At 45.4% G+C, this 14961-nt stretch overlaps 1 pseudogene across 1 annotated transcript; it reads left to right on the forward strand.

The window, feature by feature from the left end:
* The first annotated feature begins 6461 nt into the window (after positions 1-6461).
* Positions 6462-6850, forward strand: LOC308572783 (large ribosomal subunit protein eL39 pseudogene; annotated as a pseudogene). The gene has a single exon. The product of its transcript is annotated as a large ribosomal subunit protein eL39 pseudogene (transcript).
* Positions 6851-14961: the final 8111 nt, after the last annotated feature.

Genomic DNA, 14961 nt, shown 5'->3' on the forward strand with positions numbered 1-14961 from the left:
ACTCTTGCAGAGGGGTTGGCTGATGGTCCCTGTTAAAGGTAAAAGTAAAGGTAAAGGACCCCTGACAGTTAAGTCCGGTCGCAAATGACTCTGGGGTTGCAGCGCTCATCTCGCTTTACAGGCTGAGGGAGCCGACGTTTGTCCACAGACAGTTTTTCCGGGTCATGTGGCTAGCATGACTAGGCCGCTTCTGGCGAAACCAGAGCAGCGCACGGAAACGCCCTTTACCTTCCCACCACAGCAGTACCTATTTATCTACTTGCACTTGACATGCTTTCAAACTGCTAGGTTGGCAGGAGCTGGGACTGAGCAATGGGAGCTCACCCCATCTCAGAGATTCAAACCAACAACCTTCCAATCGGCAAGCCCAAGGCTCAGTGGTTCACACCACAGCGCCACCCGCGTCCCTATGGTCTCTGTTACTGGACTCCAAGCAATGGAAGTGAATCCTATGCCATCCACAGTTTCAGAAAGTTCTGCTTGCAGTTTGTGTCCAGGTCTTTACATGATTGTAGTTAACTCACTTCCATGAGCGGAGAATGTGGTCGTTGGGCTCTTTCTATCATCACAAATTGCAGGAGGCCAGGATGCAGAAAACAGACAAAATTCTTAAAACACATCACACACCTGTCAGTGGCAAAATGTGAGAGAATTGTCATTGTCTGCAAACTTTCAGAGAAAGGACCAGTAAATGAAAGTGTCCTCATGACAGAAGCTGTTTCTGAGATCAGAGTGGAATCAGCAGCTCTAAGGAGTAAACAAACGCCCTCATATCGTTGTCAAGAGGCAGCTCTCCTCTCTCTTTGCTTCCAGGTCTAAAGTTTCGGATGCACATTGTGCTCTCATGTGGAAACCTGGAATGTGACATTGTGTGGCAGGCCAAGCGAAGGAAGGTGAACACACAGGCGGAGGGCACCACTCAGGCACTCTGCAGGGTCGGCTGGAGTGGAGGAGACTGCCGCAGGGCAAATGGCAGCCAGGCAGCCTTCTGGAGCCAGGCCAAGCAAGCTGGAGGAGAACTCTGCCATGGGAGGACCTTCCCTTCAAAGCACAGGGGGCTCCGGGGGAGAGAGGAGGGGAAGGAAGGAAGGAGGGGTACTGCTAAGGCTGTAGCCCAGAAAGCCAGGTCTGTGAAAGTCAGTAAGGGGTGTGGACCAGGGCTTGCCAGGGAAATGGGATGCACAGGCTCAGACTTGACTCTAAACTAAAGGTAAAGGTACCTCTGACCGTTAGGTCTAGTTGCAGATGACTCTGGGGTTGCAGCGCTAATCTCGCTTTATTGGCTGAGGGAGCCGGCGTACAGCTTTTGGGTCATGTGGCCAGCATGACTAAGCCGCTTCTGGTGAACCAGAGCAGTGCACAGAAACGCCATTTACCTTCCCACCAGAGGGGTACCTATTTATCTACTTGCACTTGATGTGCTTTTGAACTGCTAGGTCATGGGTAGGCAAACTAAGGCTGGGGGCCAGATCCGGCCCAATCGCCTTCTAAATCCAACCCACGGATGGTCCAGGAATCAGCATGTTTTTGTTTAGTCATTTAGTTGTGTCTGACTCTTCGTGACCCCATGGACCAGAGCACGCCAGGCACTTCTGTCTTCCACTGCCTCCCGCAGTTTGGTCAGACTCATGTTTGTAGCTTCAAGAACACTGTCCAACCATCTCGTCCTCTGTCGTCCCCTTCTTCTTGTGCCTTCAATCTTTCCCAAGATGAGGGTCTTTTCCAGAGAGTCTTCTCTTTTCATGAGGTGGCCAATGTATTGGAGCCTCAGCTTCACAATCTGTCCTTCCAGTGAGCACTCAGGGCTGATTTCCTTAAGAATGGATACGTTTGATCTTTTTGCAGTCCATGGGACTCTCAAGACTCTCCTCCAGCACCATAATACAAAAGCATCAATTATTTGGCGATCAGCCTTCTTTATGGTCCAGCTCTCACTTCCATACATCATTACTGGGAAAACCATGGCTTTAACTATACGGACCTTTGTTGGTAAGGTGATGTCTCTGCTTTTTAAGATGCTGTCTAGATTTGTCATTGCTTTTCTCCCAAGAAGCAGGCGTCTTTTAATTTCATGGCTGCTGTCACCATCTGCAGTGATCATGGAGCCCAGGAAAGTAAAATCTCTCACTGCCTCCATTTCTTCCCCTTCTATTTGCCAGGAGGTGATGGGACCAGTGGCCATGATCTTCATTTTTTTGATGTTGAGCTTCAGACCATATTTTGCACTCTCCTCTTTCACCCTCATTAAAAGGTTCTTTAATTCCTCCTCACTTTCTGCCATCAAGGTTGTGTCATCTGCTTATCTGAGGTTGTTGATATTTCTTCTGGCGATCTTAATTCCAGCTTCGGATTCATCCAGCCCAGCCTTTCGCATGATGAATTCTGCATATAAGTTAAATAAGCAGGGAGACAATATACAGCCTTGCCATACTCCTTTCCCAATTTTGAACCAATCAGTTGTTCCATATCCAGTTCTAACTGTAGCTTCATGTCCCACATAGAGATTTCTCAGGAGACAGACGAGGTGATCAGACACTCCCATTTCTTTAAGAACTTGCCATGGTTTGCTGTGGTCAACACAGTCAAAGGCTTTTGCATAGTCAATGAAGCAGAAGTAGATGTTTTTCTGGAACTCTCTAGCTTTCTCCATAATCCAGCGCATGTTTGCAATTTGGTCTCTGGTTCCTCTGCCCCTTCGAAATCCAGCTTGCACTTCTGGGAGTTCTCGGTCCACATACTGCTTAAGCCTGCCTTGTAGAATTTTAAGCATAACCTTGCTAGCGTGCGAAATGAGTGCAATTGTGCGGTAGTTGGAGCATTCTTTGGCACTTCCCTTCTTTGGGATTGGGATGTAGACTGATTTTCTCCAATCCTCTGGCCACAAACTCAGCAGTGGAAAACTCAGCATGTTTTTACATGAGTAGAATGTGTCCTTTTATTTAAAATGCACCTCTGGGTTATTTGTGGGGCCTGCCTGGTGTTTTTACATGAGTAGAATGTGTGCTTTTATTTAAAATGCATTTCTGAGTTATTTGTGGGGCATAGGAATCCATTCATTATTATTTTTTTCAAAATATAGTCCTGCCCCCCACAAGGTCTGAGGGACAGTGGACCAGCCCCCTGCTGAAAAAGTTTGTTGACCTCTGTGCTAGGTGGGCAGGAGCTGGGACCGAACAATGGGAACTCACCCTGTCGCAGGGATTCGAAATGCGAAATGCCAACCTTCCAATCGGCAAACCCTAGGCTCAGTGGTTTAGACCACAGTGCCACCCGCATCCTGACTCTAAACTAGGTGAGAGTAAAACAAAGGACATGAACAAACACCTTTGCACTTCTTGAGTTCTGCCACGGTGGCGCTTGCTCTCAGGTAAATGCACCTGACTGGCTTGTAGCAACTTTACAACCTGATGCTTCCTAATGTTTTCTGGGATTAAGTCTTCCTGGTGAGTGTAGGTAAATGTGCATGCAGGATCATGTGGGTTTAACCATTCAAGTACCCCACCCAAACAGAGGAGGCATATATGAATATAATTCCTTCAGGTAACACCAAGCAGACATTATGGATTCCATTCTGTGTTGCTGTAAATGCATCTGAGGAGACCCTTTTGAAGCTCATTGCAAAAGATGTAACCCAGCACAGACACAAACTCCTCATTTCTCTTCTAAGCAGGACTCCTCCAGAATGCATGGCAATCTGCATGGTTCCTCTCTTCATAACTGTTACACCCAATCCTGGCCATAAATGCATCACAATGCCCTTGTGGCCTCAGTCCATCCCCTTCTGCTTGCTCCTGCTCCAAGAACAGTGATGAAGAGGTACCAGCACACTGGCAACCACTCCTTTGGACCTTGTCTTGCCCACCCCGCCAATGTGGTTGCAACGGCTCCTGTGTTGGGCCACAGAAGAAGATGTTCTGGGAGATGGGCTGGAAGTGGGTGGATGGGAGGTGAAGGTACCTGTGATCAAGCAGTTAATTTGTTTCCCTGTCTTATCTGCTCATGACGACGTAATAAGGAAGGTTTCCTTAATATATCTTAACTCCATTGTTGGCAAGTTAAGCTCGAGAGGCTGTGTGTGAGAGCTGGGAATTCCACTGATGTAGTCAGGATGTAATGTGTCCTGTACTCCCATCTTCTGCTCTATCTTTACAGCAGATATTTAAGCCTAAAAAGGCTGACACATTTCTAAATAATCCCCCAGGAAACAGTTTAGTGTGGGGCCATTATCTTGATAGTTCATAATTAGGTTCAATAAGAAAGCTTGTTTTGCCAACCCAGGTCAGATCCCTGCTGTGTCCGCCTGTGCCTGTGCTCAGTGACCTTGTTCCAAGAGTGTATTGTTAGAAAATCCATTATTATCATCACACACACTTTGGAGAAGTGGCTGTTTTGCGAATTGATGGTGTGATGTTGCCACTTTAGATAAAAGAATCCATGAATTATTGACTTAATGAGTTAATGTTGCTTCAGTCTCCAATGAGACCTTTATAGGCTGGGTGCTATTTAACGGGAGACATCCGAGGCAAATACAGAGAGAGAGTGAGAGAGTATGTCCTCTGCAGGGCATGGAGGACTTCCTTAGAGCAGGTTTCTATCTTCTTGGACAATTCTGGGATTAAAACGCTTGCAAGGCAACCAGATGCCCAACTACATTCATTTTGTTTAATGCACAATCACAGCTTGCGTCTTACTCATTTATCATGGAATGCTGGGGCAGAGGGTTTCTGCCCCATAGGAATGTCACTGATAACAGATATAATATGAAAATCATTGAGACAATGTAGGGCTATCAACTCCTATGGTTTGCGTGGTGAAAATCTGAGCATGTAAAATACAATTTGGGTGAACTACAAACTCCCATCCATCTAGACCAATCTACCAAACATAAAGCTCCCACGTAGAGATCCTCTTGCAAAGGAGCAAAATGAAGGTTCCAGCCAGCAGAGGTTCCTCACAGCAATTCCATAGTTCCAGAAAAATGTGAAATTCTGGCTCTGAATAGGCCATCACACAGAAGGCTCACAAGCCTTCCATGTAAGAACAACTTGCCAGCTGAAGTCTGTCTTATCCAGCATCATATTCTCAAAGCCTCTGAGAAGGCCACAAGCATCTTCTCCAAATGTGCCTCTGAGCACCTGTATGCCCTTTAGCAAACCTTTGCCTCCCCTGTCATCTAAAAGTCCAATCACCTCCCTAGCCAGTCTCTTGTTACTAAGGCCTCTGAAGAGCTTCTTGTTGTTGGTCTTCATGTTTCTAGCAAGGTGCTTTTCCAGTTACCTATTTGCCAAAGTTTGTGTTCCTTTTTGTTTTCTTCATCCACACATTGTTTTAAAGGAAGGCATCCTCTTGGCCCTGGTGGTACTTTTCTTGATCTGTGGCAAACATTTCAGTGGAGCTTCTAATCATGTGGTTTTGAACAGCTCCCAAGCATTATGGAGTGCTTTGACTCTCTTGACTTTTCCTTTCAACTTTCTTTTCTCTCTCCCCCCCCCCCCAACCTTTCTTTCAACTTTCTGGTGCAGTCCATGATCCCAGTGAGAACAACGAAGGAGCTGCTTCAACAACTTCAGTTCCTGTGGGGCTCTTCTTGTTGCATTTGCTTCAGTGACTGAGCTGAGCTCTCCTTAGGAAAACTGTACTGGAAGTGTGACAAATGAAAGGAACCCTTTCTTGCATCTTTGCTTCATTCTTCTCTCTTTTTCCTTCCTAGAAAAACATGAATACTGCTGTTGATACACTCTCTGTTGAGGCATCCAGTGCCCTGTTCTCTGCAATCAGTTGCAGTTAATGATGCCTGAGAACACGAACAAGACGCCCCTGTTTTTATTAAGCTTTTAATAGGTTTTATTTGATTGTTGTATTTTTATATGACTGTGTATTGATGGTGAGGATTTTATGTCAACCGCTTAGATATTTCTTTTCATATTAAGCCATTTATAATTTTTATACATCAGTAATAAAGCCCATCTTTGAGTCTACTCCTGCCAGTCCTACAATCTTTCACTGTCTTTAGAATTCCTTTAGACACACATTTTAGCGTCCTGCTAATGTCACATTAGCAGATTGCAATCGCAGTTGTTAAAATGAATACAAATGAATTAATAATGATTATCTAATTATTTGAAAGTGTCATCCTACTTTAGGAGCCATTTCACAATGTTCCCGGGGGTTAATGACGCCACTCACTTCCTGTTGTAAATCATGCAGCAAAAGTGAGGGGGATGAAGGGGTGTGAGAAAGGAAGGCACTAATCTGACGGGCTTCACACCCTCGTTGGAAACCATGCCAGAGCGATGGGCCCTCTGCTCTGTGTCTGCTTGCCAAAAGTCTTCACCACAAGGTCCCTTTGTCCTCCCTTTCCCTCTCTCAGTTTATTGTTTTTACCTTGGCATTTTATTAGAGCAATTTTAAAGTTCAAAGAAAAAACAAAATGTCAATCAAAACTATTTTTAAAAAAGCTCTTTTCGTTTGTTGCCATTGTGGTGAGCGGTTGGTGGAGCTCAAGTATGTCTTCCCACAAGACGTTCAAGATCAAGCGGTTTCTTGCTAAGAAGCAGAAGCAGAACAGGCTAACCCCGCAATGGATCCGCATGAAAACTGGCAATAAAATCAGCTACAACTCCAAAAGGAGACACTGGAAGAGGACTAAGCTCAGACTGTAAAGAGAAGCAGCTCCAATCTTCCTGGCACAACCCTGTATCTTGCATCAAACTCTCGAGCGCCAGAACGGTCTCTTCCTACCAATCTGCCAGATTATCAGGGCTGGAATTCTGTCTTGTGCTGTGCAGTCTCCCCCCTTTGTAGAAATATTTGTTATTACGAATATTAATGAATAACAAACTGAATGATGGGAGGGGGGAAACTATAAAAAACAGCAAAAGGCAGCCAGTCTTCAAGGGGGAGGGAGGCAAAAAACCAGCTAATTAATTAGCTAATTAACTATTAGCTTGGCTAAAATGTCTTTTGCCAGCTGTTGAAAAGGGTAGCCTAGCAAGTTGTCACTACCAGGGGGTCATTGTATCCTTTCACTGTCTCCCAAACAGTGGGGTCTGACCAAGGCAGAATACAGCAGGACTATTGCTTCTATACTTCTGTTGATGCAGCATAACTCAAGAGATAGTGTCCATCCTTAGAAATAGCTAATTGGTTGATTAATTGCTGTTTTCAGCCCTTTCCACCTGGTAGGGTTGAGGTAGGAAACCAAAACACAAGCAGCATGGGAGAGGTTATGGAACTGGAATTTAAAGTTTACAGCATGCTGTACTTTGAAAGAAAATTATATGAAAATGATGTATCGCTGGTATTTAACCCCTAGTAAATTAGCTAAAATGTATAAAGCAAGGAAGAGAAGAGAAGAGAAGACTCCCTGGAAAAGACCCTGATGTTGGGAAAGATGGAGGGCACAAGGAGAAGGGGACGACAGAGAATGAGATGGTTGGATGGTGTTCGTGAAGCTACTAGCATGAGTTTGATCAAACTGCGGGAGGCAGTGGAGGACAGAAGTGCCTGGCGTGCTCTGGTCCATGGGGTCACGAAGAGTCGGACACGACTAAACGACTAAACAACAACAACATAAAGCAAGGTCAAATACAAGCTGGAAATGTTAGGAAAAGGAGGGCACCTTCTGTCACATGTGGTGGAGCTGTAAATAGTAAAAGAATTTTGGGGGGTGATATATAATGAACTGAAAAAAATGTTTAAAATAACCTTTTCAAAAAAAAAACAACCCAGAAGCTTTTCTTCTAGGCTACTGGTGGATACTGGCATGGTGGTGGAGCCCCTCCCACACATCCCCAGCAGGTGGGCCTGCCACATTCTGCACCAAACCCAGTCCAAGGGCACATGTCACTAAAAACCATAGGGATATTTAAGGTGATTAGCAGGGATTCGTAGAAACTGAATATCCATGTAGCTTGAATTTAAAATGGCTGTTTCCTGTGCCCCATTAAACTATGAACTGCATTCAACTGAAAGACACAGGATAAATGAGATGCAAAATGGCCTTCTCAGCACCACTTGAAAAAGCATCCTGGGTCTCTTACTGCTGCAGGCAAGACCACCTATGGGAGGATGGAGCTGTCCATGAAAGCATCTCGGTTTGCTGATGAAGATGATGGAGATGTCAAAAGGCAACCTGCAGCCAGAATGACAGTGTGATTAACTGAAATGAGGCTGAAGTCACAAGCAGCTCAGGCCACTGGGAAATTAAGGCACCAATTCGAACCATCAAGATCAGCAATGATATTGTGGCATATCGTAGCAACAGCAGCAACATTAACCTTGCCATCCTAGGCAGCGAACTAATTTCACAGCAGCAGCAGCAGCAGCAGCAGCAGCAGCAGCAGCAGCAGCAGCAGCAGCATCTTTTAATCCCAGAACTTTCTGAATGAATGCTGATATTCTCCAAATGGACCAGCTTCTGTCTTTTTCTTTAGGAGTGAATGGAGCGAATAATAGTGGTTTCCCCCCAAACTGTTCCTGCAGGAAAAGAGTGGTTGTACTGGTCAAGGAATCCACATCCAGGAAAAAAGGTTAATGGTGCAGGAGCCACACAATTGCAGGGGTGAGACTTTGGGCATCCTTCCCTCCCTGAATGAGGTATTAATAAATGACAGGAAGCAACTATGTGGATGGCCATAGTTTGCATCCCAGATAATCCATCAGTGCTAATGAGGTGTATCCCCCAGCAAGGGAGTCGCTTCCTGTTGTGCAGCTGGAAGTATTTCTGTGCTCTCCAGCAAGTGATCTGAGGATTTCTCCCTTTTCCAGTGTGATCCAACCACCACACAATTCAGCTCCATTAAAGCAAAATCAGCTTGGTGGAGAGGAATGGCTACTTGGGGACAAGGGTGAGAGGTACTATGCCTCTACTCCAGTGGGTCATTAAGATGAAGCCCCCACCCCCATGCCAACCTACTCCTTCACAATTAAGTTTGTACCTTACACTGAACACACCAAATCCTGGAGAAACAGTGTTGCAGCTGAACTATTAAAGGCTGTAATCAGCATGTTGTGGGGGGCGGAGTGGCTGCATCTGATGCTGAACTATATTGCTGCTACAAATTTCTGCTGCCGCCTGCCTGGTTCTGCCTGAAAGGCTCTTTCCAGTCCTGTGGGCATTAGATGGGCACCTGGTTGTCCCCAGAGACTTGGAGGCTGACCCATCACAGCCTATGAGACATTGCAGTTGCAGCACCACGGACAGCTCCAGGTGAGCCACAAAGGAGCTTGTCTGGGGTGGGGTCTTTGTGTTGTTTTGTTTCATAAATCAGAATCATAGAATTGTCAAGTTGGAAGCGTCCACAAGAAGCATCTAGTCCTACCCCCTGCAGTGCAGGAATCTTTTGCCCAACGTGGGGCTTGAACCCATGATCCTGAGATTAAGAGTCTCATGCTCCACCAGCTGAGTTTGAAGCTGAATCACTAGAAGTTAGGATTATGCACATAGCTGTCAACTTTCAGATTTGAAAATACAGTGGTGCCCCGCAAGACGAATGCCTCGCAAGACGGAAAACCCGCTAGACAAAAGGGTTTTCTGTTTTGGAGGTGCTTCGCAAAACGAATTTCCTATGGGCTTGCTTCGCAAGACGAAAATGTCTTGCGAGTTCCTGCGGGTTTTTTTCCCTCCCCCCCTTTTTCTAAGCCGCTAAGCCACTTAACAGCTGATCCGCTAAGCCGCTAAGCCGCTAATCAGCTGATCCGCTAAGCCACTAATGGGCTTGCTTCGCAAGATGAAAAAACCGCAAGATGAAGAGACTCGCGGAACGGATTCTTTTCGTCTTGCAAGGCACCACTGTAAGGGATCAGCAGCCTTGAAAATAAGGGATCAGCAGCGTCACCTGTCCCGGGAACAGTCTATGGGATATCTAACAATCTGGGATAGCAGCAGGAAACAGAGGGAAACAGTGCTTGAATAAGGGAATTTCCTAACAAAAAAGGGAAGGTTAACAGCTATGATTATGCATCCTGGTCCCTGTTTTGACCTGAGAAGCTTCATGGTGCCTTCCTCTGATTTTGGTCAAATCTCTCCTCTCCCCTTAGACTAGTGGAGCTTATAAAAAGAAGAAGTTGTGAAATTAGTGTCAGCTTTTAACAGCAGAATGTGTGCTCATGAAATTATTTATAAACCATATTTTGGGACATAGCCCACTCAGCTGTTGTCCAAGTGATGCAATCGGACGAGGTTTATTAATACCAGAACACAAGAAATGTTTCCAAGTACTTTGGTAATAATGGGGTTGGGGGGGAGGTCTGAATGTGCCTTGCTGTGCAGAAGAGCAAAAGCTGTGATTGATCTCAATGTAAACAGGGTGATTTTTCTTTCTCCAACATGACATGGAGCCCAACCGTGTGTGATGGATTCTGTCGCTGCCCCTTCCTGACCATCATTCTCGCTTTTAATCCACTCAGTGCTCTTGTTGGGCTTTTGCCTGCTGCCATTTCATTTCACCCCCTCTCCAAACAGGATGCATGTTCAACAGCAGTAGATAGTTTCCTTTAAGAATTCAGGAAAATATGTGGTGCTCCGGGGGGCAGGGGAATAAAAGCTACCTGCAAGAAAGTTTGATTTGCCTTCAAATGAAAGTGATGATCTGTTGTAAGCGCTTTCAATCCCTAGAATCTCATATGGTTTCACTCCTCCTCCTAATATGCTAGTCCTTTTTGCAGGAAGCAATCCAGATTTCCTGAACCTTGTCAGAGTAGAGTAGAAAGTGGCCTTTACTGGTCATCTCTTGCACGGGGTTTCCTGTGCACCTCTTCTTGGGAAATGGGTGCCCAAAGCTTTCTTATATAGAGTACTATATTCTCACCCCTTGCCTTTTCCTGTAAGACCTATTGCAGTCGTTAAGAGTCGTCAACAGGCTCATCTCAGCTATCTGCCTATCTCCCATTCCCACCACCCTTCTGAGTAATACCCCTCCCCACCTTCTCACTATATAGAAGGATCTGGCAACTTCTGTTTCAGTGTATCTGAAGAAGTGTGCATGCACACGAAAGCTCATACCAAGAACTAACTTAGTTGGTCTTTAAGGTGCTACTGGAAGGAATTTTTTTATTTTTATATAGAGTACTGTGAAGGTTAATATCTGATAGATTCCTGACTGCTCTGGGGGAGTTTTCAGTGGATAGAGCAGGTAATCTTGTTGAGGCTCTTGTCTCGCTGCGGAATGGCAAAATTCTTAGGGCCATCAGGATGATCATTCCTGAGGCTCCGCTCCAGTCCTACAGAGGCCTCGTTGCTCCTTAGTATTCTGAGAAGCTGCAGTTGATGAAACAGACTTGGGGGGGAGGGGAGATACTGGTGGAAAGCACCATTAAAGATAAAATTATCAAGTCTAGGAAAGGATCAGAGTTGCTGAAGAAGAATCAATATGGCTTCTGCGAAGGTATGCTCTGTCTGCCTAACCTTTTAGAGTTCTTTGAGAGTTCCAATAAGCATATGGGTAGGGGTGATCCAGTTGATACTGCGTACTTAGTCTCTCGAAAAGCTTTTGACAAAGTAGCTCACCTACTTAGTAAGCTAAGCAGTCATGGAATAAGAGGGAAAGTCCTCCTATGGAACAGTTACTGGTTAAAGAGCAGAAATAAATAAACAATCAAGGGATGTAGAAAGTGAAGTCCACCAAGGATCAGTATTGGGACCTGTGCTTTTTAAGTTCTTCATGAATAATCTAGAATTTGAAGGGAGCAATGAGGCTGCCAGGGTTGCTGATGATTCCACATGGTTTAAGGTGGTTAAATTACAAAAGGAACTCTCCAAACTGGATAAGTGGTGGTATAATCACAAATACAGTTCAGGACTTATCTACACTTAACTTTCCTCTGTTCTTTCCAGGCACGATCCACAATTTGAAGCTCTGTGTCCAAGCACCCGAATTGATGTTTGCTCCGACTGAACACCAAAGATCAGGTTTTTGTGGGGAAAGCTCCAGGGCAAAAAAACAACAACAGAAGAACTGCTCAGACAAGGAGCTTCAAAGTGCAGGCCTGTGCCTGGAAAGAGTGGGGCAAAAGCTAAATGTGGATAAGCGCTCAGTGTAAGCAAGTTTAATGTTATGCATGTTGGGGCAAAAATTCTTAATTCCACATATAGTCTCATGAGGGCTGGTTAGGCACTGACTGCCCAGGAATGAAACTGGGATTGCAATAGAAATGTCAACCCAGTGTGCAGCAGCTACAAAAAAAAATAGATTCCATGTGAAGGGAGGTTGTGTGTGTGTGTGTGTGTGTGTAATGACAAAAGAACTGAAGTTTTAGTGAAGCTGACTTCTGAAAGATTCAGGAAAGACAAATGAAAGTACATATTTACACAGTGCCTAGCTTGACTATTGAATTTGCTACAGCAATATGTGACTTTCACCACCAACCTACAATGAAATCTTAACATGTCTACTTACTTCTAGGTATGTAGATACAGTGGTACCTCAGTTTAAGAACAGCCCTGTTTATGAACTATTCAGTTTACGAACTCTGCAAAACCGGAAATAGTGTCCTGATTTGTGAACTTTAGCTCAGTCTAAGAATGGAAGCCAAATGGTGGAAGAGCACCAGCGGTGGGAGGCCTCATTAGGGAAAGCACGCCTCGGTTCAAGAACGGTTTCGGTTTAAGAACGGATTTCCGGAATGGATTAAGTTTGTAAACCGAGGTACCATTGTATAGGGTTGCAGCCTTAGATGACTTTAAAGGGGGATTGGATAGAGTTATGGCAAATAAGGCCATCATTGGCTAGGAGTCACTATGATGTTGCTCTACCTCCAGGACCAGGACCAGCAGCAACCCTCTGAAGACCAGATGCTGGGGAGCAACAGCAGGAAAGGGCTGTCACCTGCATGACCTACCTCTGGGCTTCCTATGAGGGGCTTCTGGTAGGCCATGGTGAGGAATGGGGCTGCTGAATTAGATGGGCCCCCTTTGGTGAGATCCAGCTGCTGGAAGAAGAGTTTGGATTTGATATCCCGCTTTATCACTACCAGAAGGAGTCTCAAAGTGGCTAACAATCTCCTTTCCCTTCCTCCCCCACAACAAACACTCTGTGAGGTGAGTGAGGCTGAGAGACTTCAGAGAAGTGGGACTGGCCCAAGGTCACCCAGCAGCTGCATGTGGAGAAGCGGGGAAGCGAACCCGGTTAACCAGATTATGAGTCCGCTGCTCTTAACCACTACACCACACTGGACTCTTCTTCTAGCCCAATCCAGGAGTACAGCAGAGAACAACATTCAAATTTGGAGCTGGAGGGCTGCTGTTGCAAACACAAGGACAGCCAGGCCACATTTCAGGCTACAAGACCCCTTTGCCCTCCCACATTTCATCACAGAAGGCAAAAAAACAAGGCAAAGCCTTCTCCATTGTGATTATCTGCTTCTCTGTCCCACTGATTTATTTGGTGTCAACCAGCAGAGAGCTTTTTATATAATGAAACACTGCCTGCATGCCATCTGTCATCCATCACCCAAAGTGGCACGCCATTTAAAAGGTTTTTGTTGGGGGGGGGTGGATGGACAGACAGACAGAGGAGTGGGTGCACCTCCTACTAATCGCCTGATTTCAGGAACTGGGCTGGGCAGAGACCCTGAAATGCACACATGGAATGTGGTAGCTGCAACCGTGGGCCAGTGTGGTCGTGGTGCTCAGTCTTACTATCCCATGGCAGGATTATTCTGCTCACAGCAGTTGCAGCCTGATAATTATTATTGATTCACTCTCAGGCTGTCAATCTGGGAACAGCTCTAAAGTAGTCCATGATGGACAGAGAGAGAATTGGACAGCCACCATCCAACGAAGAAACTTCATCTTGAAAATGAACTTAGATGAGATGGTGCAGGTGGATAAGGGTAATTGATTATTGTTTTAGAGTGGAAGAAGGAGATATTTTTAAAGAAATATCTCTTTGGTATCCACCCTAAGAAATCTGCACTACTCATAAGACTCTGTTCGCAAATGTCATACACTTTTAAAATTCTGTGTAAATGGTTTACTAAGGCTTATTTTATCACAGAAATGCAGTTAAGATTCCCTGGTTTGCAGAACACACAAGGCAGTTTCCTCCTCAGAATGATACAAGCTGTTCCAAGCTACATGACTTAGTGCCACAAAGAGACTAGCTAGTACCCTGCACTGTTAGGGACAGTGAGGGGTCAAAGTTGCTAATGCAAGAGAACTTCCTTGTTATGCCCATGTTATAAGACAGTGGTACCCAACCCACATATGGCACCATTCACATAATGAAAACTACCATAGAGATATCAAAAATTTCAAAAGTAGGGGTCCATGGGTTGACTTCTTTTGGAGGGGAAGAGGGGCTCCGCAGTACGTAGCTAACTGGGAACCACTGTTATAAGGAATTCTTTGCAAAGTGTTTTAAGCCTGATGTTTTGCTGTGTTGTCTAACATTCTCTGCTCCAGCTGCACAAGCCAGATCTCCACTGCAAGGTGTTTGCCATGGGAAGATGCCTTCCAAAAGAGACACAAAGGTAGACACAGGCAAATGCACATTATTTCTAAAGGGCAGGGCACAAATATGTCCATGAATGACTGACTGAATATGAAGCCCAGTGAGTGAACAGGCTGACCTCCTTTGCAGGGTTGTTATTATGAGGATAAAATGGGGCACCCTCTGTGGGATGTAAACACAGGAGCAGTCAATGACAACATTCCTAGAGTGTACATGTTAGAACATGGGGAGGGATGTCTGTCCAACAAGCAGGTAAACTTCCTGGGGACGGACTTCCTCCGCATGTGACCAGAGGTGGGTGTGGCCTCACCTGTGCAGGTAATGACAAAAGCACAGGGCAGGCAGCCATCTCTCTCTCTCTCTGCCATTTTCCTTCGATGAGGAAGCATCTAAAGATGCCCTCTTGGCTCTCAGCCAAGAGAGGAGATAAGGTCTATCTTGCAACAAGATAGATTCTAAATATATGTAACCTTTTTAAGCCTGTCTACCTTCTGGGATCATGTTGTGA

Source organism: Podarcis bocagei (assembly GCF_964188305.1).
Source record: "Podarcis bocagei genome assembly, chromosome: 14".
Classification (NCBI taxonomy): Eukaryota; Metazoa; Chordata; class Lepidosauria; order Squamata; family Lacertidae; genus Podarcis; species Podarcis bocagei.